This window comes from Parambassis ranga, unplaced genomic scaffold (genome assembly GCF_900634625.1).
Source record: "Parambassis ranga unplaced genomic scaffold, fParRan2.1 scaffold_89_arrow_ctg1, whole genome shotgun sequence".
Classification (NCBI taxonomy): Eukaryota; Metazoa; Chordata; class Actinopteri; family Ambassidae; genus Parambassis; species Parambassis ranga.
In genome coordinates this window covers 118,263-145,817 of record NW_021144819.1, presented here as the reverse complement: position 1 = coordinate 145,817, position 27,555 = coordinate 118,263, and the positions used below count along the sequence as shown (strand labels likewise).

Below are 27,555 nucleotides of genomic sequence, written 5' to 3'. Positions count from 1 at the left end.
ATATTTATTATAGGGTACATCCCAGGAGGTGGGGTCTGAGATAAGGCAGCGGCTACTGTGGAGGCAGGCGAATAAGGAGGTGGTATCTCCGCCTCCTCAGTTCCCTCGCTCTCCACTTCCTGTTCATTGTCAGTTCTACTCTCGGACTACCTGGAGTCCTCATCAAGACAGTAGTGTTGGGAGGTTCGACTCTTTTTACTGACTCAAATCAGTTACTCTCGAACCCTCACGTGAACGAATCTTATTGTGAGTCATTTCGTTCATTTCGTTCATTTTTACAGCCGGTGGCGCCGTGTCCCTCTGTAGTATAGTGCCGCACATTGATATGGCACAAAGTATAATAAGTATAACTACCACAAGCAATTCAAAGCATGTGAAAACATAAGAGGGCAAATACACACCACGGTACAGTGACTTCTGTCCTGCATCCTCCCTGCCAGTGTTGTTTAACAGTGCCACAGTGACTAGGTAGCTGTCACGTGACAAATGAACGAGAGTGTACTGCTTCACACACACGAGCTGTGAACGAGAACGAATCTGTGCAGCCTGTGGAGCTTGTCACGTGACAAATGAACGATGAACGAGAACGAGGAGGAGAACGAATCTACAGCTCTGATCCGTGCAGCCTGAGCAGCCTATCACGTGACAAATGAACGATGAGCGAGAACGAGGAGGAGAACGAATCTACAGCTCTGATCCGTGCAGCCTGAGCAGCCTATCACGTGACAAATGAACGATGAACGAGAACGAGGAGGAGAACGAATCTACAGCTCTGATCCGTGCAGCCTGAGCAGCCTATCACGTGACAAATGAACTGAACGAGAACGAGGAGGAGAACTGCTTTTTACACAGCCTGGACTGCCTGTCACGTGACAGCTGGTAGCGGAAAAGTGGATGCAAAACTCATTTTGATGATTAGTGAGACAATTAAACAACAAGTAACAATGAGTTACTTTAAAAGTTCTTTAAAATGTTTACATGAAGCATATACTGTGTCCAAAACGTTATATTATGTTGTCCTTATTACTTGTTGTATTTTATTAGTAGTAGTAGTATAATAAGAGTATAACACAAAATCAACATGTTGATATAACATGTTATAACACTATAACACACTTTATACTATATACACAACACTATACACATCTAAGGGACATAAATACAGTTAAATACCAAAAGTTAAATAAGAATAAATTAAATAAAACCAAACCAACAAAAACAATATTGCACAATTAAAAGTAAATAGGACCTGCTCTAAGGCAAGTTGGCATTCAGAAAACAAGCTCGCGGACCTTGGAGGGGCTGAGCCTGTTCCTTCTGTCTGTAATGATCTGCCCCGTCTTTGAGAAAATTCTCTCAGATGGCACAGATGTGGCCACAACGCACAGTCTCGTCTTCATTACCTCACACAGAGATTTAAAGACAGGTGAGCACATCCTCCACCATGCCAGAGGATCTGATGTGCGGGATAGGAGTGGCTCTGCCAGGTAGGCCCGCATCTCCATCATGGCAGCAGTTGAGGTGCTCGATGTGGCAGATTCTGATGAGGTGGAAGCCCTGGTGGTTGCTACCCTCTCATCAAAGTCTTCCCAAAACATGGCCCCTCCACTGGTAACCGCAGCTGGAACTTCACCCTCCTCCTCACTGTGACTGGGGTGAATGTGTGCTGCAGCAGCTGTGACCCTCTTTACAGCATCATCTGCTGCCTTATTGTTCACAAATGCTTGCTTTTTGAACCTTGGATCCAAACAAGTAGCATCAGCAAGCTTCTCAATATGCTCCACCTTGCTGAACCTCTTCTGCATCTCGGCCATTAGGCTGTCCACCAGTTTTATAACAGGTTCATGGATGGATGGGTTTCTTGATGGCGGGCAACAATTCTCTGAAGACCCCTTGCCATCAGGATCACTTTGGAGGCAGTCACAAACCTACAGACAGAGTTTGATTATTCAAATGTTGTTCTCAAATGGAGTTATAACATGTACTATTACAAATCAATGTTATGCTGTCATGAGTAAAAAATACAGTTATTATTCCATCACTAACTAGAATTTTTGTTAAAATATGAAGTTTGTGCTTAATATGTATATTATGTACATTTAGAGCCAAGTTATAGGAGTCAAAATTATTCATGTGTACACTGCTTTGTCCGTTGGAAGTGATTATAATTTAATATAACATTAATCATAGTCGTACTGCGTCACTTCCTGTTTCGACACTGTCCTGTTTGTTCACTTGGTGTGCGCTGTTGGTGCTACGGACTTTCTGCATTAGACATATGTGTTTGCTTTTATTGTGGTAATACACAAGCACCGTAGTGTTAGAGTTAAGTGCACCAGTTTCTGGGTTCCCCTCTCGTTTACCACTGTAGCGAAGCTTACCGTAACTTAGCGGTTAGCATTAGCGCTTAGCATGGCTTCTTCCACTCGCTCTGCATCTCCCTCTCCTGCTCACTGCACGGTGTGACATGTTCAGTTACTCCTCTGCCTCCTTTAGTGAGCATGAGGTGTGCACAAAGTGTAGCTTATTCACAGTCTTGGAGGCGAGGCTAAGCGAGTTAGAGGGTCGGCTCCGCATGTTAGATAATAGACCTGTAGCCACAGCAGCTAGCCAGCAGCAGTTAGCCTGTGCGGACCAGCCTGCCTTAGCTGATGTTATCCGCACCCCCAGCCCCTGAGCAGCCGGAAAGTCAGAGAGGTTGGGTGGCGGTTCGAAGGAAGCGTAGCCCGAAACAAAGGCCCGTGGTTCACCACCAGCCGCTTGACATATCGAACCGTTTTTCCCCACTCGGCGACACACCCGCTGTGAAGCCGACCCTGGTTATTGGCGACTCTGTTCTGCGGCATGTAAAGCCGACACCAGCGGCTATAGTTAAGTGCATCCCGGGGGCCAGAGCGGGCGACATAGAGGGTAGCCTGAAGCTGCTGGCGAGAGATAAGCATAAATACAGTAGGATTATAATTCACGTCGGTGTTAATGACACCCGGCTTCGCCAGTCAGAGGTCACTAAAGTTAATATTGAGTCGGTGTGTAATTTAGCTAAAACCATGTCGGACTCCGTAGCGTTCTCTGGTCCCCTCCCGAATCTGACCAGTGATGACATGTTTAGCCGCATGTCCTCGCTCCGTCGCTGGCTGTCATGGTGGTGTCCAGAAAATAACGTGGCCTTTATAGATAACTGGGAAACTTTCTGGGGGAAACCTGGCCTTATTAGGAGAGACGGCATCCATCCCCCCAGGGTGGTGCAGCTCTGATTTCTAGCAACCTAGCCAAGTTTATTAGACCAACCTGACAACCCAGGGTCGAGGCCAGGAGGCAGAGTCGCTGTCCTACACACCTCTCTGCTGCTTCTGGAGGACTGCCGCCCTCAGTTAGAAACACATTAAACACAAATACACATAGAAACACTAAGCTTAATAATGTTATTGAAGTGGTGACGGTCACACGTCCTCCCACAGTTCATCAAGCACACAAGCTAAGATATATTAATCATAATAACCTCATAAAAATACACACTAACACACACAAACACATAGAACAAGGTAACAGAACACTCAGGTGTGGATTGTTTAACATACGATCCCTACACTCTAAGTCGCTCTTAGTTAATGATCTAATTATTGATCATCACACTGATATACTTTGTCTCACTGAGACTTGGTTACAGGGTGAAGAATATGTTGCTTTAAATGAATCAACTCCGTCCTGTTATACTAACTGTCATGTTCCTAGAGTTACAGGTCGCGGAGGAGGAGTGGCAGCAATCTACCGCTCCAGTCTTCAGATGAATCCTAAACCTAAGTCTACTCATACTTCTTTTGAGAGTCTCACTCTCAGCCTGTCTCACGGAAGCTGGAAGAAGTCAGAATTTGTTTTACTCGTCGTAGTGTATCGTCCACCTGCTGCTGCTTTTCAGAGTTCCTGCTGGAGTTTTCAGACTTCTTATCAAGTTTAGTGCTTAGCACAGATAAAGTCATTATAGTGGGTGACTTTAACATTCATATGGACGTCGACTCCGACAGTCTGAAGATTGCCTTCAACTCACTCTTGGATTCAGTTGGGTTCTCTCAGTTAGTAAATGAACCCACACACTGTCACAGTCACACCCTCGACCTGGTTCTCACCTACGGCCTGGAAGCTGAGAACCTGCTAGTGTGGTCTCAAAATCCTGTTCTTTCAGATCACTCATTAATAACTTTTGACTTCTCTCTTTCAGACCTACCAGCACCTGAGGAAAAGGTCTACTACAGCAGATGTCTGTCTGAAGACGCCGTAAAGCAGTTTAGGACAGCAATCCTACCAGTACTCCCCACAGTCCCAAGTACTGATGGGGGTACCAACTTAAATGTTACTCCTGCAGAGCTGGACCGCTTTGTCAACAACACTGCAGACACACTACACTCAGTCTTAAACAGGATTGCTCCACTGAAGAAGAAAAACTACAAACCAGAAGAGGCTAGCTCCGTGGTACAACTCAAACATCCGATCACTGAAACGGATTACACGTAGGATGGAGAGGATGTGGCAGTCCTCTAAATCAGATGACTCCCGGAGGATCTGGAGAGACAGTCTGCTGACGTATAAGAAGGCCCTTCGTAAAGCCAGGACAGCCTACTATTCATCACTAATAGAAGAAAACAAGAACAACCCGCGCTTTCTCTTTAACGCCGTGGCCAGGCTGACAAAGAGCCACAGCTCTGTGGAGCCTCGCATTCCTGCAGCTCTTAGTAGAAGACTTCATGAGCTTCTTCACTGATAAAATCACCACTATTAGAGGACAAATCAACCACAATCTCTCTGTGACCGCTGAGGATACACCGCCACTTCTGGAAACGGATCCTGATCTAACTCTGGACTGCTTCGCGCCCATCGGCCTCCCTGAGCTGACCACCAGCATCAGCAAGTCTAAACCTACTACCTGTCTTCTGGATCCGATCCCTTCACAGCTCCTCAAGGATGCTATTCCTCTGATCGGAGACTCTATATTAGGACAGATCAACTTGTCTCTGGAAACAGGATATGTACCACAGGCTTTTAAAACTGCTGTGATCATTCCCATACTTAAAAAACCTTCACTGGACCCGGACGTCCTAGGAAACTACAGACCGATCTCCAACTCACCTTTATCTCCAAACTACTTGAAAGAGCTGTTGTAAGTCAGCTAAACGACCACCTGTGTAGTAACAGTCTGTTTGATGCTTTCCAGTCTGGTTTCAGAGCCCATCACAGCACAGAAACAGCACTGCTTAAAGTCACCAATGACCTCCTCATGGCATCGGACCGGGGTCTCGTCTCTGTACTCGTTCTACTGGATCTCAGTGCTGCCTTCGACACCGTAGACCATCGCATCCTGCTACACAGATTGGAACACGAGATCAGGATTACAGGAACAGCACTGCGCTGGTTTAAATCATATTTATCTGACAGATTTCATTTTGTTCACACTAACGATGTGTCTTCCACAGGTACAAGGGTTAACCACGGTGTTCCACAGGGTTCTGTGCTCGGACCGATCCTGTTCACCCTCTACATGCTCCCTCTAGGATACATCATCCAGAAGCACGGCATAAACTTTCATTGTTATGCTGATGATACCCAGCTGTATTTATCCATGAAGCCTGAAGAAACGGAGCCGCTAGTCAGACTACAGGCGTGTCTAAAGGACATAAAGGACTGGATGTCCTCCAACTTTTTACTATTAAACTCGGACAAGACTGAGGTCATTGTTTTTGGACCGAAACATCTCAGAACTAGTTTATCAGATAATACTTTCTCCCTGGATGGAATTACTCTGGCCTCCAGTACGACTGTGAGGAACCTTGGAGTTATCTTTGATCAAGACATGTCGTTTGTCTCTCATATTAAGCAGGTCTCCAGGACCGCTTTCTTTCACCTGCGTAATATTACTAAGATCAGGCATCCTCTCTCAGAGTGATGCTGAAAAGCTCATCCATGCTTTTGTCACTTCAAGACTGGACTACTGCAACTCTTTATTGTCAGGATGTCCACATTACTCCATCAACAGTCTGCAGCTGATCCAGAACGCAGCAGCTAGAGTTGTGACAGGAAGCAGCCAAAGGGATCATATCTCTCCTGTCCTAGCGTCTCTTCACTGGCTCCCAGTGGACTCAAGAATACACTTCAAGATCCTTCTTCTAACCTACAAGGCTCTTCATGGACTTGCTCCATTGTATCTGCAGGACCTGATTGTACCATATGTTCCTAATAGGACACTCAGATCTCTGAGTGCAGGTTTACTAGTAGTTCCTAGGATTCATAGAAGTAGAATGGGAGGACGAGCTTTCAGCTATCAGGCACCGCTATTATGGAACCAGTTACCAATCTGGGTCCGAGAGGCAGACACTGCCTCCACCTTTAAGACTAGACTTAAAACTTTTCTGTTTAGTAAGGCGTACAGTTAGCCTTAGACCTAGTGTGTAGCACAGCTATGCTGCTCTAGGCCTACGTTGTCGGGGGGCACAAACATGATCCACTGAGCAGTTTCCCTCTCACCCTCTAACCTCTCCTTTTCTCTCCTTAGTCTGGCTCACACTGGTCTCAAGACCTGGATGATGACCTGCAGTCCGGCCCGTGAAGTCTCTCTTGCTCTACGTTGTCGGGGGCACAAACACAATCCTCTGAACACCCTCTGACCTCTCCTCCACTCTCCTTAGTCTGGATCATACTGGGTAATATCGTCTCATAATCTGTGTTAACTGTCTTCCTTGTAGTTCTGTGCCTCGCTCTCGCTCTCTCTCTTTGCAGGTCTCAAGACCTGCATACTGACCTGCAGTCTCTCCTGTGCTCATCGACTTCACTAGCCCCTGCTGCTCATCTTTACTATCAAATTACTATTCCTACTTATGGACCGACGATATTATAGATATCTATTACAATATAATCACTGTTTCATCTTGCTGTCATGTTTGCTCTGTACTGTATCATGTTTGTATCATGTTTGCTCCTCTCTCCCTCTCTCTCTTTCTCCTTCATCTCTCTCTCTCTCTCTCTCTCTCTCTCTCTCTCTCTCATCCTCTCTGACTAGCAGCAGGACTGGTTCCCCCTTAAGTTGACGGGTCCTGCTCAAGGTTTCTTCCTCTTAAAGGGAGTTTTTCCTTGCCACAGTGCTCTTAGGGGGGTTCCTGTGAAGCGCTTTGAGACAATGTCTGATTGTAATATGCGCTATATAAATAAACTGAATTGAATTGAATTGAATCATACCTCTCAGCGCTCACTTCAATGGTGACCTCCTCAAAAGGTTTGATAATGTCCACTGTTTCTTGAACAATTCCCCATTCGTCTGTGGACAGTGTTGATAGAGGTGCATTGATAAGTGCCAGGGTGGAGATGACTGGATCCTTGGCTTCAATGAACCTTTTTAACATGTAGTATGTTGAATTCCACCTGGTAGCCACATCCTGCTTCAAACGCAGCTGCTCCTGGCCCATCTGTTGCTGTGTGGCCTTCAGCTTGTCTGAAGCAACTGTGCTTCTGTGGAAATATTCCACCACAGCTTTTATTTTTTGAATTGTGCCCTGGACCTCCCTAAGTGCAGCTCTAACAATGAGGTTTAAAACATGGGCAAAGCATGGTATGTGGTCCCAGTGCAGATGGTCTCTCAGGGCTGCCACAATGTTGCTGGCATTGTCTGTGACACAAGCTACAACTTTGTCACTGACACCCCATTCATTTGCAACTCTCTTCAGCTCACTTGCCAGGTGAGCAGAAGTGTGTCTGTCTGTCAAGACAAAACAGTCTAGGAGATGGGAGGTCATTGCAAAATCCTGTACATAGTGACAGGTCACAGACATGTAGCTTGTGGTCGTCACAGAAGTCCAGCAGTCAGTTGTGAGGCATACAGCAGGAGCACTTCTGATTTTTTCTAATAGTTCAGCTCTTAGCTTACCATACATCTTAGGCAGTAGAGCTTGAGATAATGTTTTCCTGCTAGGCAAAGTGTATGAAGGGTCCAGGGTCTTTGAAAATTCTTTGAAGCCTTTATCTTCAACAATTGAGAATGGCTGATAATCAGTTGCTATCATTTTAACCAGTGCTTCATCCAGTTTGCTCTGCCTGAGTGGATCAATTGGCCTTGTAACATAAGTTCCCATAAGTGTTTGTTGTGGCCTCCGTGGCCTAACTGCTGCTTGGGTGGTGCTGGTGGTGGTGGTGGGTGCTGCTGGTGTACTAGATGTTGCAGCAGCAGCGATTGGAGGTCCAGATGAAGTGCTGCTGGAGGAGATATTTGCAGCTGCTGCTGTGTGGCCCCATCGTCACTCTCCACTCTCACTTGTGCTAACTGCACAGTTGGATGTCCTGCTTTAAGGTGTCTTCTTAAATTTGATGTGCTTCCTCCTTGGGTGGATAAAACTCTTTTGCAAATATTGCATTTTGCTCTAGTGGATGAAACTTCACTAAAGTGGCTCCAAATGTCGCTCCTTTTCCTTCCACTCATTTTCCTGACCTGCTCAGACCTTCGTTGTTTGTGTTTGATTTAACCCTGACAGTGTCAGGCTGACACCTAATGTAAATGTTGGGGGATGGGTGGCGGTTGGGTCACAGCCCCCTATGGATGACAGTAGCGCTCAATTTGTGGCACAGGATCACGTCACTCCTAATAGCCCACTCTTAATCGACATTAAAATGTAACAAGGTGAAAAGCGTTCTCATGAGAGTCAAACAATTGCAACTTTTCACACCCTTTCATGCCAGACATCAACAATTAACTCAGGCAGTGGAAAACAATGTATCAATAACAACGGCAACTCGCGACGTTAATCAGATTCGCACTGCTGATGCAACACCGGCATGTGCCGTGACAGAACTCCAGTGAACTCCGTGTTGCGCTGTCAAAGTGTAAACGCTGACAGACAGAGTGACAAAGTGGTCTTTAAACGAAGATGCACACTTCCACCTCTTTTTCTCATTCAATGCTAAACAGTTATGTGTCTGTCAGACAGACTGAAGGGGATACCGCATCAGCAGAGCAGGGTTATGCACAGATTAGTTTAGGACAGGTAAACGTATTATAATAATAATATTTCTCATTAAATGAACACAGATATGTGCAGCAGAGTGGATGAAGTACATGAACTATTAAAGTTTAACATGATTAAATTAATATGATTCAATTTAATAAAATGGTTACATATGATTTCATGACTGGATAATGTACTATTATATTTATTATTTAATGGCAGAGTATAACACAAAACATGATGTCATTTTAGAAAGCATTTATTTACAAACACACTTTACATTATATACACAATAACACTACACATCAACAACAAGCAAAGACCATTAATTATAATTTCATGAATACATAGCGTTTGCCTGGTGTCACGTGACAAATTGAGGAGCGTCAGATATCAGACATTCATTTCCTTGTTTGTTTCTGAGTCCACAGCCCCGCAGCGCAGCTGAGCTTCAGCTCTCGCGTGACAAATGAGCAATCCGGAACGATTCGTATGAACGATCTGTGAACGAAGCTCCTTCATCAGAGTCTGGAGGAGGATCTGGACTGAAAGACCAGACTCAGACCTCCTGATCTATCCTGATATTGTTCCACTGTTACTATTGTAAATGCTTATTCCGCTTCTGTATTATTCTCCTTCTTCTGGACACATTTTCAGCAGAACTAGTCCCACAGCTTTAATGTGAGCGACCTGAAACTTTTACAGGACGTCCGGCTGTACCGGGACACCTGTGCTATGACTTTTCTTTCCGTTCCGACGTGCGGTTTTCACGTAAATCGCAAAAAAACCAGTGGGCGAACGACATAGGCGGTGAATGGGGAGAGAGAGAGAAAAAGGCAAAAGTCACAAAACCAGGAAGCCGAAAACTGAGGGAGCCGTTTCCATGGTAACCTCCACAGGTGCTCTGACTGACTTCTCTGATGACATCAGCAAAGATGGCCGCCCCCATTAACAATGCATTGGGTTCATTCAAACCAATGTAACTTCACTGTATTGATCCATACAGAGGCAGACACACACACACACACACACACACACACACACACTGATTTTCAAAATAAAAGCCTCCAAATCATTACACACCTTACTAGGCCTGGTAAACTACACACAAGCCACCCAGAAATATGCAGCACACACTATACACACCTGCCAACACACAGACACACAAACATGGATTTTCAAAATAAAAGACCCTGCACAATAACAGGATATGGCTGACGTGTAGATTTTCAAAATAAAACACTTAAACATGTTTTAACATGCATTAGGGAGTGTCCCCAACCCCCCCCCCCCCACACACACACACTTACACAGACACACACTGATTTTCAAAATAAAAGCCTCTAATTCATTACACAGCTAACTAGCGCTAGCCACCCCTACAAATTATACATCAAATCGACCGGCTCAGTCAGGACTACTACCCTCTGAGGTTTGGTAGCGATCGGATAAACGGTGTTTGAAAAAATCCAGAAAAACTGCGATCGACCCTCCCCACAGGCATCAAATCACTGTCAAAACTTTGAAGGCATGGCGTTTAGGCATGCTTTCACACAGAACCTTCATTCAAAATGTAAAATGTAGATAAACATTAGACCTCTGACATATTGAGTCCCCATGTCTGTGCCACTTTTTGTTTTGACAGGCAGCCACTTAAGCTGACCTAACCCCCCTCATAGGAAATATGGGAAACTGGTGAGATCCCTGACAAAACCCAGCTAACTTTGGAAGCCTATCAGTCTGGCATGCCTCTACACAGAATTCATTTCAACTGCAAACTGCTCATAAGGAGGACTTTATCATACTGAGTCCTCATGTTCATGTCTTTTACCAAACTTCATAAAATAGCAGCCAAAGTCACATCCACATCTTTAGGATTCCTCCATTCAGAATGAATGAAGAAGCTTGGGGCCTATTAAACCTTATATAAAACCAATCAGAAACACTGTAAAATCATGAAATGTCATCAGTGGCATCTTTCACATATGCCGGTGATCAGGAATGAGGTTTGGTGGTATATAATGGGGCGGACCGGCAGCAGATTGTGGGTGAGCGCGCATTGGCCCACTCAAAATTTCTTGTGAAATTTTCTAGGTTATATATACAATAGTTATTTCTATTTTCTTTCCTGTTTGGTTCTTCCGTCCTTATGTTCCTTCTTTGGTTGGGATTGTTGGTGCATTATCATTGAGGGTTTTTCCTGTAGAACAGACCAAAAGTCCAGTTCATATGTTCACTGGGCCGAAGCCTCTGTCATAAAATCAATAATGTCATAATATGCCACCATACTGTTGTCCACAGGATGAAATCACACGTTTAAAAATGATTATTTTATATATATTTAACATTTCACCACAAGATGGCAGCAAACATGGTCAAACTCTCACCACCCTGTTTTGCCAGTGATCTGTGTTTTTTTTTTTATTGCCCATTTCTAAAATGGCAAGTGTGAGTAAGAAAAGGAAGGTTGACAGCGAAGGCCGAAGTTTCAGGACAAGTGGAAATGGAAGAAGAATGTGAGGGCAAGACATCTTGCACATTGAAACCTGTGTTGGAGCCAGACCTGCCCCTTTACTGCAGCTGAGAGCCCAGTCTCTTCCTTCTCATCAGAGGTCCCTCGTTAATCGCTGGGTTACGTTCCAAAAATAACCCGCAAAAGGTGAAATCCGTGAAGTGATGGGCTTTATTTTTACAGTTATTCTAGAAGCTTTAAGGCTGTGAACCCCTCACTACACACTTTATACTCCTTTCTCCTGTTCAAACACTGTCAGAGTTCAAACCTTCATAAAAATAAGTCCAGTGTTACAGAATGAAACCAAAGCACAAAGCAAAATAAAAGGAAATATAATAACTGAAGATTAAAAAATGGTTTGTGAAATGGAAGTTGTGGCGGCTGCACTAAAATGAATGATAAGTTAATGTGGTCTGTTCAGAGCTGTCAGTAAAAGCTTGTTTAACTGGTTTCGGCTGTCCCGCCTAACAAATGAAGAGATTGCTTCCAAAATGCTATAAATCCAGAAAAAAAAGTGTTTTCTTTCCCAAAAGGGTTTATATGAAACTTCTAGTTTTCATATAAACCCTCCGCCATGACAGTTGGAAAGCTGCCCCGTGATTGGTTGAATGGAAATGCTGCATTGTGCTGAAAATCAGGGCGTTTGTAGCAGATTGGGAAAAAAGGGAAGAAGCGGCAGGGAAACATGGCGGATAACGTGTTTTGTTACTAATTGATTACAAACTTTAAACAGAGACCCCGTGTGAAACTTATTTTGGTGGTAACTCGTTTTCTTAAACAATGGCGTTTCTCGCCCTAACCCTAACCCTAATAATGCTGCTCACAGCTCAGTGTCTCAGTGTCTTCACTCTTCAGTCCATCAGTCCAGTCTGACCCTTTGGATGAGATTCTTTGTGTCTGAGTCCTGCCTGCTTTGGACTGTGGAGCTGTTTATTCCTGTGTTTGGACCTTTTCAACCCTTTGTGGTCTCTTATTGGATTTTGTCTTTTGTCTGCTTTGGTTGTCTCTGTTATGTCCCAGGCTGAGGGGAAACCCACACACAGCATGTCTGCACCTCCCCACTCGTCCCCACTCTCAGATCGGCAGCTACACAGGCTGGTTTCAGTGTTAGGCTGCAGTTCATGAACTCAGAGCTGAGCAGTGCCCAAACAACACAGAGACACTACAACAATTCAATTCAATTCAATTCAGTTTTATTTATATAGCGCATATTACAATCAGACATTGTCTCAAAGCGCTTCACAGGAACCCCCCTAAGAGCACTGTGGCAAGGAAAAACTCCCTTTAAGAGGAAGAAACCTTGAGCAGGACCCGTCAACTTAAGGGGGAACCAGTCCTGCTGCTAGTCAGAGAGGATGAAGGAAGAGAGAGAGAGAGAGAGAGAGAGGATGAAGGAGAAAGAGAGAGAGAGAGAGAGAGAGAGAGGAGCAAACATGATACAAACATGATACAGTACAGAGCAAACATGACAGCAAGATGAAACAGTGATATATTGTAATGATATCTATATATATCGTCGGTCCATAAGTAGGAATAGTAATTTGATAGTAAAGATGAGCAGCAGGGGCTAGTGAAGTCGATGAGCACAGGAGAGACTGCAGGTCAGTATGCAGGTCTTGAGACCTGCAAAGAGAGAGCGAGAGCGAGGCACAGAACTACAAGGAAGACAGTTAACACAGATTATGAGACGATATTACCCAGTATGATCCAGACTAAGGAGAGTGGAGGAGAGGTCAGAGGGTGTTCAGAGGATCGTGTTTGTGCCCCCCGACAACGTAGAGCAAGGAGACTTCACGGGCCGGACTGCAGGTCATCATCCAGGTCTTGAGACCAGTGTGAGCCAGACTAAGGAGAGAAAAGGAGAGGTTAGAGGGTGAGAGGGTAACTGCTCAGTGGATCATGTTTGTGCCCCCCGACAACGTAAAGCAAGAGAGACTTCACGGGCCGGACTGCAGGTCATCATCCAGGTCTTGAGACCAGTGTGAGCCAGACTAAGGAGAGAAAAGGAGAGGTTAGAGGGTGAGAGGGAAACTGCTCAGTGGATCATGTTTGTGCCCCCCGACAACGTAGGCCTAGAGCAGCATAGCTGTGCTACACACTAGGTCTAAGGCTAACTGTACGCCTTACTAAACAGAAAAGTTTTAAGTCTAGTCTTAAAGGTGGAGGCAGTGTCTGCCTCTCGGACCCAGATTGGTAACTGGTTCCATATGCGGTGCCTGATAGCTGAAAGCTCGTCCTCCCATTCTACTTCTATGAATCCTAGGAACTACTAGTAAACCTGCACTCAGAGATCTGAGTGTCCTATTAGGAACATATGGTACAATCAGGTCCTGCAGATACAATGGAGCAAGTCCATGAAGAGCCTTGTAGGTTAGAAGAAGGATCTTGAAGTGTATTCTTGAGTCCACTGGGAGCCAGTGAAGAGACGCTAGGACAGGAGAGATATGATCCCTTTGGCTGCTTCCTGTCAGAACTCTAGCTGCTGCGTTCTGGATCAGCTGCAGACTGTTGATGGAGTAATGTGGACATCCTGACAATAAAGAGTTGCAGTAGTCCAGTCTTGAAGTGACAAAAGCATGGATGAGCTTTTCAGCATCACTCTGAGAGAGGATGCTCCTGATCTTAGTAATATTACGCAGGTGAAAGAAAGCGGTCCTGGAGACCTGCTTAATATGAGAGACAAACGACATGTCTTGATCAAAGATAACTCCAAGGTTCCTCACAGTCGTACTGGAGGCCAGAGTAATTCCATCCAGGGAAGAAGTATTATCTGATAAACTAGTTCTGAGATGTTTCGGTCCAAAACAATGACCTCAGTCTTGTCTGAGTTAATAGTAAAAAGTTGGAGGACATCCAGTCCTTTATGTCCTTTAGACACGCCTGTAGTCTGACTAGCGGCTCCGTTCTTCAGGCTTCATGGATAAATACAGCTGGGTATCATCAGCATAACAATGAAAGTTTATGCCGTGCTTCTGGATGATGTATCCTAGAGGGAGCATGTAGAGGGTGAACAGGATCGGTCCGAGCACAGAACCCTGTGGAACACCGTGGTTAACCCTTGTACCTGTGGAAGACACATCGTTAGTGTGAACAAAATGAAATCTGTCAGATAAATATGATTTAAACCAGCGCAGTGCTGTTCTGTAATCCTGATCTCGTGTTCCAATCTGTGTAGCAGGATGCGATGGTCTACGGTGTCGAAGGCAGCACTGAGATCCAGTAGAACGAGTACAGAGACGAGACCCCGGTCCGATGCCATGAGGAGGTCATTGGTGACTTTAAGCAGTGCTGTTTCTGTGCTGTGATGGGCTCTGAAACCAGACTGGAAAGCATCAAACAGACTGTTACTACACAGGTGGTCGTTTAGCTGACTTACAACAGCTCTTTCAAGTAGTTTGGAGATAAAGGTGAGGTTGGAGATCGGTCTGTAGTTTCCTAGGACGTCCGGGTCCAGTGAAGGTTTTTTAAGTATCGGAATGATCACAGCAGTTTTAAAAGCCTGTGGTACATATCCTGTTTCCAGAGACAAGTTGATCTGTCCTAATATAGAGTCTCCGATCAGAGGAATAGCATCCTTGAGGAGCTGTGAAGGGATCGGATCCAGAAGACAGGTAGTAGGTTTAGACTTGCTGATGCTGGTGGTCAGCTCAGGGAGGCCGATGGGCGCGAAGCAGTCCAGAGTTAGATCAGGATCCGTTTCCAGAAGTGGCGGTGTATCCTCAGCGGTCACAGAGAGATTGTGGTTGATTTGTCCTCTAATAGTGGTGATTTTATCAGTGAAGAAGCTCATGAAGTCTTCACTACTAAGAGCTGCAGGAATGCGCGGCTCCACAGAGCTGTGGCTCTTTGTCAGCCTGGCCACGGCGTTAAAGAGAAAGCGCGGGTTGTTCTTGTTTTCTTCTATTAGTGATGAATAGTAGGCTGTCCTGGCTTTACGAAGGGCCTTCTTATACGTCAGCAGACTGTCTCTCCAGGCCCTCCGGGAGTCATCTGATTTAGAGGACTGCCACATCCTCTCCATCCTACGTGTAATCCGTTTCAGTGATCGGATGTTTGAGTTGTACCACGGAGCTAGCCTCTTCTGGTTTGTAGTTTTCTCTTCTTCAGTGGAGCAATCCTGTTTAAGACTGAGTGTAGTGTGTCTGCAGTGTTGACAAAGCGGTCCAGCTCTGCAGGAGTAACATTTAAGTTGGTACCCCCATCACAACACACTAAAGCTCCCTAACAAGAGAAAAAAGGAAAACCAATGACAAAGCTGGAACCTAAAACTCCTGCTGGGGAGTAATAAACTCCAGTAAACACCAAAGAAATCCAACCGCCGAGGCTGCGCTACAACAGCTCTGATGGACTGATAGAACACTGACTCATGCACAATAACATGAGGAAAGACTGAGTCAAACTTACACCTCCTTGGAACAGGTTTTAACCTCTGCTCTCCACCATGCTCCACCCTGCAGGAAACACAGTCAGAATGATTTTCTAACCAACATGAGTCCAAACTGCTGATCAACATGAAGCAGAGTTCCTCAGTTTGTCAGAGACACACAAACAGACTGAAACTCATCTGTGTCGACTCCAGAAGAGTCTCTCCTGATCTGCTCTGTGTTTATTCATGTCCTCCATTCTGTGAAATATTGCTCTCTGTCAGTGCTTTACTGTAAAATCCTCTTCATGCAGCAACAGTGTAGGTTTGATCTCAGCATTGTGCATTTATCCAAAGCAGCAAACAAGCCACACTGTCTCTGACTGTTTGTTCCTTTCACTCTATATGCAAACACAAGCCTGGTTCACATGTGTCATGGATGGAAGAGTTTCTGACACACTTCAAATAAATACATTCACTCATGTCTGTGTGTAGTTTTTCAGTGATAATATTGTAGTGTCCCTGCTCTCTGTCTCTGACTGAAGGAACTCCTCCTTCTACCATGTGTTGTTGTCTCCTCTGAAGCTTCACATATGGATTGTTTCAGGAACATTTGTTTGTGGAAATAATTCAGTGGGTCTTACAGCTGAGGACATTAATAAGTAGGGCATCATTTTGTATTTGATCTGCACTAAGTGTGACTGAAAATCAGTCTGTATGTATTTTGACATGAAGAACGTGTATAAAGAAAAGTGAAGTTAACATGATGGACACTTAATGATGGAGGAAGATGAACATCAGGGATCAGTGATTATTTCTTCTCTGCAGTTTCAGTCCATCCATCAACAGCTGTGGATATATGAGCTAATTAATAATAATAATAATTAATTAATAATTGAAACCTTTATTAGTCCCACAATGGGGAAATTGGAACAACAACAGTCCAGTGAAAGGCCCAGGAGGAAGCGGAGGAACAAGTCCAGGTGTCCATTTGGACTCTGTAAGGACTTGTCCACAGCACTCTGGTGGAGGTGTTTTAGTTCAGGTTTGTGTCTAAAGCCTTCAGACTCCACAGATGTTGTTTGTTGTTGTTCCAGGTCGGTGAACCCTCTGACCTCTGTCACCACGTCCACACAGTCAGGAGGGATCTGATTGGCTGCTGCAGGTCGTGTGGTTATCCAAAGGCGAGCAGAGGGAAGCAGCTTCCCCCTGATGAGGTTTGTCAGCACATCCACTGAGTGGACTTTGTGACATCAGTCAGGATCTCATTGTTGTGGAAGTCCAGAGGAAGTCGACACTCATCCAGACCATCAAAGATGAAGACCACCTGGAGGCGCTGAAAGCTGCAGATTCCTGCTTCTTTGGTTTCAGTGAAGAAGTGATGAACAAGTTCCACCAAGCTGAACTTTCTCTCTCTCAGCACATTCAGTTCTCTGAAAGTCAATGGAAATGTGAACTGGATGTCCTGGTTGGCTTTGTCTTCAGCCCAGTCCAGAGTGAACTTCTGTGTTAGGACTGTTTTCCCGATGCCAGCCACTCCCTTTGTCATCACTGTTCTGATTGGTTCCTGTCTTCCAGGTGAGCCTTTAAAGATGCCTTCTGGTCTGATGCTTGTTTCTGGTCTGTGTGCTTTCCTGGATGCTGCTTCAATCTGTCTGACCTCATGTTCCTCATTGACCTCTGCAGTCCCTCCCTCTGTGATGTAGAGCTCTGTGTAGATCTGGTTCAGAAGGGTCGGCTCTCCTGCTTTAGCGATCCCCTCAAACACACACTGGAACTTCTTCCTCAGGTTAGACTTGAGTTTACGTCCACACTCTGCAGCAGGAGTTCCTGAACAAACAATAAATGTCATTAATAAGTGAACGCTACAATAAATGTGTCAAATAAATATGTTCTGTCTCCATGAAATCTGTTCATCAGTTGTAGACAAACAGTTTGTGTTTTCAGTCAGAAGAATTCACAGATGTCTGCATCATATTAACAGCAGAGTGTGTAAATGTAAACTTCATTTCCTCTTTCCATCATGTTAAAGCTCTTCAAATCCTCTTACTGCTCTGCAGACGCTCAGCCAGCTCCTCCTGCTTCATCCTCCTCAGGAAGTGCACTGTGATCTGCACTAATGACTCTCTGCTGCTCCTCTGCTCTTCATCCTCCTCATCCTCCCTCTGACTCTCTGAGCATTCTGGGTAATCTGGACTCAGGAGCTTCTGGATCTTCTTCAGCTCGTCCTTCACAAACCTGACAATGTTCTCCTCCAGCAGCTGGAACAGAACAACAGAGTATAAACTCTCAGACTTTTAGGAGCAGAATAACAGTTTAGTGTTTCATGATATTACAGCTTATGTTCATACATGTATTACTTGAATCTACAACATTAGATATGAAGTGTTGTGTATGCACAGCTGCTGTAGTTATAAGTATTACTACCACAGTTCTGTCTCTGTGAATGCTTGCTCAGGGTCAGGCTCTGGGTCTCTGTAAAGCACCAGGACTGTTGTGTTGTAGTTAGAAGCTGTTTGTACTCACCATAAATATGGCGTCCTGAGCAGGAGTCTGAACACTGGGTTGCTGCAGTCTGTGACAGAACATTTAACAACACAATCACTTCACACTTGTTGCATTAAAACATGAAAACTATCCCAACTCCACACATCCAGCTCATGTTGAACCTGTTGTTGCTGCTTTAATGACTGAAGCACAGCTTTAAGAGTTCCATTCCACTTCCACTGTCATCATGTTCACATTGATTTAGACCAGGGGGGTTCAATTAAAGTCACTGAGGTCCAGTTGTTCACATTTCCTCCAAGTCAAAGGTCTGAACTGATGTCTAGCTTGTGTCTTATCAGCTTCCCCTATGTCCACATGTTCATGGGTCATTGACAAATCAAGCTTTTTTGAGTCCAGAATAATGTGTTTAAACAAATCTCATTTATGAAATAACATTTGTAACTGTTTTAACTCATATTTTAACAGTTTTTTCAAGCAAGAAATGTCAGGTGGCGCAACCAAATATTTATAAATATATATATATATTCCTAATATTTATTTCAAGATAAATCTTTGGCAAGTATCCATTAGGGTGTGTACACTTGGTAACACATTATTATTTGGTAGTTTTGTTTTGTTTATACAATAATTTAAGATTTTTCCCTTTTGTAGGTCAGGTTTTAACTATCGTTAGCATCCAATTTTGTATTTAAAGACAGAAGAAATATTTAAAAAATACACAAATTCATATATTCAGTAAAATAAGTACACAGATTACATTTAGAAACCATTTGGCCACTTTAAGCTATTATTTAGTTTAAATTGGTTGCACCACCTGACGGTTATTAGTTGTACCACCTGACAACATTAGTAATGACATGAAATATTCTCAAAAAATGCATTTCATTTCAAATATTTACATGTGTTTTAGTAAATAGTCTCTATTTACATTTTTTTAAGTAAAATAAATCTTTTTTTTCAAGAATGTGAGTAGTAACATCTCATCAAAACCACTTAATACAACATTACATTTGATACAACCCTATACTAAATAATAATTTAAAAAGGGCATTTCCTGAAGAAAATGCAAATTTGATTGCTGCAGCTGAAGCATTGCTTTGAAGGCTGATGTGAAGGATTGCTCTGAATTGCTGGAGATTCAGAGAAATTCAGAGATTTGTATGCCTCTGTGTGTCAGCCTGTCACCATGGTAACAGCAGAGCACTCCAACTTTGAGAGCCTGGTGTGCAGAAACAATTCAGAATTAGAAAATGCTGAATAAAGTTTGATAGAGCAGCATCTAATGAGCATTTTAAGACTAAAATGGAGTCTGTAGCTTGAAATTTGTAGGAGGAGATACATTTGGCAGATGACCCTCGTTGAAGGGCTCTCTCATAGACTCCCATGTTAAAAATGACATCGAAATTGCTTAATATTTAAAAAATTTCATTTTTTTTTAGAACGACTTAAAGTTGACCCGGAATGTCCTCTGTGAGATGAACATTTTGATAGTTGAATGGCTGAAATCGGTTAATGTGTGCTGAAGATACGCTGCACCAAATAACGTACGGAAGAATAAGAAAGAAAGAAAGAAGAGGGTGAAGAACACGAGTTTGATTGCCTAGCAGCAATCAAACTAACACTAAAGGGAAGTTTTAACAAAATTAAACCATTTTCAAATATGGGTAATATTTGTACAGACCTACGGAGCCCCACTGATGACATGGTAAAAAATAAATAATTTGTGGCCACGAAATATGTATAATGTGCGCACGAAATACTAATTCATGGCCACTTAGTATTTCGTAGGAACTAATTAGTATTTCGTGGGAACTAATTAGTATTTCGTGCGCGCATTATACATATTTCGTGGCCTACAAATTATTTTTTTTTTTACCATGTCATCAGAGGGGCTCCGTACAGACCTTCTCAGGTCTGTGTAATAAAATTCCCAGTGTGAATGCATTAGCCATGTGTGCCATGAATTGAGAGGCTCTGGTTCTGATATCACTTTGAGAACTTCAGCTGAGTAGAAAATAATGACGTCAGCGTGGTGGGGCCAAGTGAAAGCATTTTTTCCTCCCAGTTACTTTATGCAGCTCACCTGAATCTCTTCACCAACTACTTGAAGAACTTGCCCTACAAAGCGGCATCTAAAATGTACATATTATTATGTAAAAAGTGTAATATCTTTGACTTAAAACTAGTAAACATTTTAAACATGTCACAGATATATTTAGAGCTTTTAATAACATTATATAGTGACATTCCTTGCAGTTGTGCCACCTGACTAACTGGTTGCACCACCGGACTTTTTCAACTTATCTTAAAATAAATAGGCTTATGTTTGGGTGCTAGTATTAGCGTCTACCCATGTCATCATATTCATATAGATCAATTTTTATAAATAAAGTGTTTTATGATAAAATTATTTTTTCTAGTTTTCCATTGGTTGTACCACCTGACATAGAAAGTGTACCAGTCTGTATATGAATTGAAAGTAGTTATTTTATCAATATTTAAGAGAGAGCTACAAATCTTTTAGCTTAATCCCAAGGGTCCCTTGGGTCCTCTGGCTGATACAACATCCTGTTTATGGCTATTGTCTCTTCACTTTAAAATAAAAGCCCATTGTTTATGGTTGCACCACCCTGACATTAAGTAAATGTAAATTGCGGGACAAACGTTATCTCAACAGCTTAAAACTGTTGATATGAGAAAAAATAGATTATACAAAAGACTATAAACATTTGTTATTAAAAGAGCATTTTTAATAGGTTTTTTCGTCTGACCATTTGCTCGGACAGGTGCTCCACCTGACATTTTAGGGGTTTGAGAAGCCAAAACAGAAAGAATATAATTATTTGAATGTACTGAAAGATTTATCAAATAAATAGGTTTTATAGATAAAACTGACCAAAGTTATGAAAAAATTACATTATTTTGAAAGAAAATAGTGGACTCGGACTCAAAAATATGCATGTCATGTCATTGACCCTCATATGTTTCAGTAATCTATTGTCAGTTTTCAATGCAGGAAATGTTTACCTGGGGCACAGCTAGCTCTGTTACCATGAATAAAAGTAGTCCCAGGCAAATACATTGAAGGCCTTTATTTCAGATTAAAGAAAACTGAAACCTCAGACTGAAATAAATAAAAAGTGCAACAGTCAATAGACTGGTGAAGAAAATTAATAACACAAATGTGTGTATTAAAAATGAAAACTATCCTGACTTCACACTGTTCAGCTGCATCCAGCAGGTTTGTAATTTGTTCTTCTTCACATATTCTGTTTAATGGCTGCCAGCACAGCTGTAAGAGTTCAGTTAAATCTTCCACTCATCATGTTTCTCTTTCTTTAACATTAAACGATGTGCAGCAGGATGGGTTTGTAATGAATCGCAGTCAGACATGTTGCAGTGTGAGGATATAGAGTCTATATCCTCACACTGCAGACCTTTGTTATTTCCTTTACTTAAAGCCTTCAGAAACCACCATGAGATGATAACATGACAACATAAATACATACTGATACTTTCTATTATACAACTACAAACACAGACCTGCTTATGGGTCTTTTACAGAGCCAAGCAGACTCACATGATCATTGAAAACTCTGCTAAGTTACAGAAACAGGACTTAAGTGGTATCAACATTTGTGAAATGTTCACTTTTCATGGACACAGAGCTGGATCAGTGTCCATGATGGCCACTACAGAGACTGAAAAACTGTTCACACAATTTATTTGATCACAATTTGACCAAATTCAACCAAAAATCCCGAAGAACAGAAGCCACCTTAAAGTTCTGCACAGGCTGTGTTCAAGTCAGAATAATCAGCAGTGTGAGGTACGTGCAAAATCCAACCAGGACCCTGGGAATCTGAGGAGGAGGAGACTAGCTCCTAGCTACATATAGGCTGACAGCTACAGTCGTTTTGGTAGGGGTGCGATACTGAAGATTTCAGTATCGATCCGATACCAAGTAAATACAGGGCCAGTATCGCCGATACCAATACCGATACCGATACTTTTACTTTGAAATTTCATGATCATAAATAATTATTTTTTTGCCTTATTTTTTGCCTTTAAATAGATTATCGTGATTAGCAAAATAATAATACACAAGAAACATTTGTTAAGTAAATCAAGCTGCATACAAAAGTGCAGACTGTTTGAAATTTTAACTTCACAATCATGTCAGCAATGCTCCTTGTGACAGCCATGGCTCTTTGTGAATCATGTAGGAAACAGCATGACTAAATACTTTTATAAAAGTTTAACGCCTCTGCATGGAGCCTAAATATGAAGAATAAAGATCCTTCAACAGTTATCACCAAAGCATAATTATATTAATCATACTGAACACATATCATTATAAACTTAAATAATTACATTATTAGATATAGTTTGGAATTTGAGAAAACGAGATTTATTTCAGCTGGTGATATGATGACTGTTCAGTCATTCTGCTAAAATTGCATGTCTTATCACAGCACTCAGACAGACACCTTTAATTCATTCTGCAGATTACTCAATCTAAACCTTCACTTTTTTAAATCATCTCCTATTAATATATATATATATAATATATATAATATATTTAATATATATATATATAATATATATATATTATATATATATATATATATATAATCATCATCTATTCATGAGTGTTTGTCTAGTAAGCCTCTGTCAGTGACCTCTGTCTCTGGTTCATGTTTGGGGATCTGCCTCTTCCTCCTCCCTCCGTTTACTCTGCAGCTCGAGGTCTTTGGGCTCTGCTGCTTTATGTTTGTGTAAATGAGTTGTGTTTCCACAGTGGCAGGTCGCTTTCCTGCACACCTCACAGTAGCAGTTTCTTCTTCTTTGTCTGTCGCTGTGAAATAACTCCAAACAGCGCTCCTCTCCCTCTCTGCCATCTCCATGACGCTAACTGCACTTTAACAGCCAATCAGGAGCTCCGTCTGCTCCAGCAGAGTGGAGAAGGAGGGGGAGGGGCGGAGTGTGCCTGCGCACTGAGCAGAGTGAGAGGAGGAGCGCTGTTTGCAACGCGAGTAAATACGAGTAAAGTTGCTGAAGGTATTAAGAGAAACTTCACACAGAAATATCGATCTCATCATGCTAGTATCGAGTAATTACTGATCCTAACGTTGGTATCGATACTATCGATATTTAGATCGATTCGCCACCCCTAGTCTCCGCGTTCTCATGGTGTGTTCAAGGACCGCCTCCCGCTCTCAGCTGATCATAACTACACTCTGACTGTGCTTGTGTTGCAGCTACGAACTGAACATGGCAGAAGAAGCTCCAGCTCCAGCCGCCGCTCCGGCCGAAGCGCAGAAGAAGAAGGTCTCCAAGCCGAACAAGTCCGGCCCCAGCGTCAGCGAGCTCATCGTGAAAGCTGTGGCCGCTTCCAAGGAGCGGAGCGGCGTGTCTGCAGCCGCCCTCCAGAAGGCTCTGGCTGCCGGAGGATACGATGTGGAGAAGAACCCGCGTCAAGAGCCCAGAGCCCCCACTCAGAGAGCTCATCCTCACTGCCCGTTCAAACAGGACCTCTGTGATCATGCTGCACTGCACACTGCACAGCTCCACCTGGTTCAGTGGGGTTTGTTTTGTTAGTGTTAGTTCATGTGTTTACTTATATACTAAAGCAGTGATAAACCTATATTTACTAAACATATAAAACTATAGAAACAATACATTCATATATTCAAAGAATTACTTAAGAAGAATTACTAATCCCTGTGGTTAAATTATTTATTTATTGTAAAAAAAGGGTTTCATAGTTTCCTTTTAGGGTTTCCTCGGTGTCAGTTTGATATTACATCCTTGAACCAACCAAGATATTATATTATGATAAAAAGAAGATTTTGTGCAGTTTTTGTAACAGTATCAATTAGTCCATCTGCTGCTTAAATAAAATAATGTGTCATGTGACTTTACTTATGCAACATGTATGATAATGTTCTGTCTCCTCTCATTTCCAGACGTGCAGCCAAAACATGTGCAGTGATGATATGTGACGGTATCATCATGGTGTCAGAGAGAAGAGCTGAGTGTGTCTGTTCTGATCTGTGGATGCTTGTGTCTCTTCTCCCCTGTAGTTTCCTGCTTGTTGCTCCGTCACACGCCCTCTGCTGGTGAGCCGCGTCATTACACACGCCCTCTGCTGGTGAGCCGCGTCATTACACACAACCGCTCATGTAATGAGGCGAATTTATAACTTTTGACTTTATGTGGAGGAGGATTGATTTTAGAATGAGGAGGCTGCAACCTGCGATGGCACCACTAGAAGTCAGCTTTGCACAGCATTGGTGGTTCAGTGGTAGAATTCTCGCCTGCCACGCGGGAGGCCCGGGTTCGATTCCCGGCCAATGCAATGACCCTTTTAACTGAGGAACATGTGAGGGGACATATATTCACCTTCACATCTATGCTGTTGTTCAGCATGTTGTTTTTATATGTGTTAACAGACCTATCTGACTTCTGTTAACATCACTGTGACATACACACAGAGGCACTACACTTCACAGACGAGCTTCAGTGGTACAGTGCACATCACATTTGAAACAAGAGCACTTACCATCACTGGTAGTGAAGGTGTCACAGGAAGAATTACTGTGATGTTTTACCTTTAGAGCCTTTTTATAGAACACATTCATTTGATTTAAATTAAGAATGTTTTGGTGCAGTAGCCAGCATGAGCACTGTAGATGTCTCTATTTAAAAAAAAAAAAAAAGACCATGTTTCACCTCTTTCTGAGCCTTGTTAGTGCAGTAGGCAGCGAGTCAGTCTCATAATCTGAAGATTGTGACTTCAACCCTCACAAGGGGCACTTGTTTTAGAGCCAGAATACAGATTACAAAGAGCACACTGTATGTTTACATGTCATCCAGGTCATGTTCATAGAGACCACTGAAGCAAGGCGTCTGGACTTGTAGAGTTTTCTTGAAGACGTTTCTCTGCTCCTCCAAGCAGCTTCATCAGTTCTACCTGTTGGTGGGAAACATGGTTTATATGTGGTGGAGGACCTCAGTGGGTGGGTCTGGGTCAAACTCACAAACAATAGCACTAAATGTTTCCATAGTTACCTGTGTTGGTCTGGCTGACTGAGTCTGCTGTTTCTAATGATTGGCTAATGACTACAAAGATGATGTCTGAGGCCACCTCCTCTGTTAAGGACAGAGGTTTGCACGTACTCACAGCAAGAACACAGGGCTGTCAACCAGTCCCCTCCAGCAGTCTCGTAGTCGTTAGCCAGTCGTTATCTGTTAGCTTTGCATTGTTGAGGACAAGACGGCTAGTGACTGAAGATGTGCATCCATATTAATGGAGGTCCACATGTCTGAAGTCAGACTCCCTCCCTCCACCCTCTGCAGTTGAGCCTCGGCTTCCTTCTCATATTTGTCATCCACCATCTTCTTTAGAGCCTTTCTAGAAGGCAGGCTGGATGTGGGGTCTCGCTTTCCCACAGACTGATCATCCACTACACTGAAAAAAAAAGTCGTACATCGGTCCCACACAATCATAATACGTAAAACCAACACAATTTTCTTCTTTCTCTTAATTAATAATTTCTTGTTAAACTAACTTATTTCAATCATGTTAGGTTGTTTAAAAGAATCATGTTGATTCAATGTATTAAATGTTCAAAATCTAAACCCAATTTATTGTGTAATTCTAAAATGATTTCATCATGTCCAGGAAACCCAATTCTTAACTGTAACTCAAACTTGATTTTAAATTCAACCATTATTTAAAGGTATTAGGTACCTTTATAGTATTTTCATTACTTCATATGAATTTAAAAAGATTTGTTGAAGCTTACAATCAAAATTGTATTCATAACCCAGTGGTTCCATATCGAGGTGTGCTGAATATTAACTTGCATTCACACAGAGACAAGTCTCACAAACAAATGCTGTATTCAGAACATACGCAATGGCCATGAACTGATACATTACCCTGTATCAAAAACAGTGCATTGAAACACAATAATGCCCCTAACTGTTTCAACATGGATTTTTTTTTGTGAAACTCATCTGATCAAATACAAAAACATGTCATAACATGCAATTAGCAGTGGTAAATGAAACATTAAAGGATGCAGTTCAAGGAGGATGTGAAGCAAATGGCATAATGCCCTCCATAGTGGATTTGTGGAAACATTGCTGACTGTTCTGGTCTCTGACCCTTTCTATGAAAGAGTCTGTTTTTCAGAGCGAGTGCCTTATGAGAACGTTCATCATTCAGTTCCATAATGATCTTCTGGAGTACCTCAAAAGTGTAGCAGAGGTTTCGAGGATAGCTGAGGTTGAGGGCATACATTAGGCCAAACAGCATGGAAACAGCCAATGCTGCATTGTCCAGATCCTGCAACACCTTGATGCCCTCCAGAACGATTCCAATGTCCTCTGCCTCTGGCATGTTCTTTCTGGACATAAATCCCCATAGTGGTGTCTTCAATGGCTTCTTTGATGGACTCTTCATCCATGCCCTGTGCCGAAAGACATAAAGTGACAGGATGGACAAGTGAGGTAAGGAAAAATAATAATTGTACCAAACAAATACAGTATGTTTCTCAGCAGTTCATAGTAACAAGAAATTACACAAAAGCACATATTTCATTCCTTTCCTTAATAGTTGGGTACAAAATGATGGACAGTAGAACTACTTTTTTATGTCCACATAAATTAATTAGATAAACAAAAGAAAATGGAGGATAAAGGGAAGCAAGCAATTATTCATATATACATGTATACACACCACATATTCCTGGGTCAAGTTTTGTGGATCTTCACCCATGTAGATACAGACTCCTTTAATAATGCACTCTCGTCCGGCATCTACATCGTCACACTAAACAAAAAAACAAACAGCCTTCATTATCTAAATTCAGGCATTTTAGTACTACACAATTATAAGCACAATGTAATCAATCATAAAATTGGTGCACAATTCTCAAATTTAAGTCTCGAGGCTGCTCACTTGTCACAAAGTTCCTGCCAAAAATATTCATAATCTAAGATATTCTAAACTTTCCATGACCTCTCCAAAGTCCATACACCATTGTCAAAATTAGACAGACATACAAACTACAGTCTGAAATATGCATCACTTACCTCAGCCATTTTTGCAACTACTGTTTTGAGCCTTTGTCCGAGTTGACCGCCTCTTTTTTGAAAGACATTTGTCAGTTTGTCAGAATAGA

The 27,555-nt window shown here is 42.7% G+C and overlaps 1 long non-coding RNA gene and 1 other non-coding gene across 2 annotated transcripts; both read left to right on the top strand.

The window, feature by feature from the left end:
* LOC114431512 (uncharacterized) lies at positions 1–24,259 on the top strand. Its single transcript, XR_003670173.1, has 3 exons — positions 1–14; positions 3,951–3,954; positions 24,141–24,259. It is a non-coding gene; the product is annotated as an uncharacterized LOC114431512 (long non-coding RNA).
* A 392-nt stretch (positions 24,260–24,651) lies between these two features.
* On the top strand, positions 24,652–24,722 carry trnag-gcc (transfer RNA glycine (anticodon GCC)). Its single transcript has one exon. It is a non-coding gene; the product is annotated as a tRNA-Gly (tRNA).
* The last annotated feature ends 2,833 nt before the right edge of the window (positions 24,723–27,555 follow it).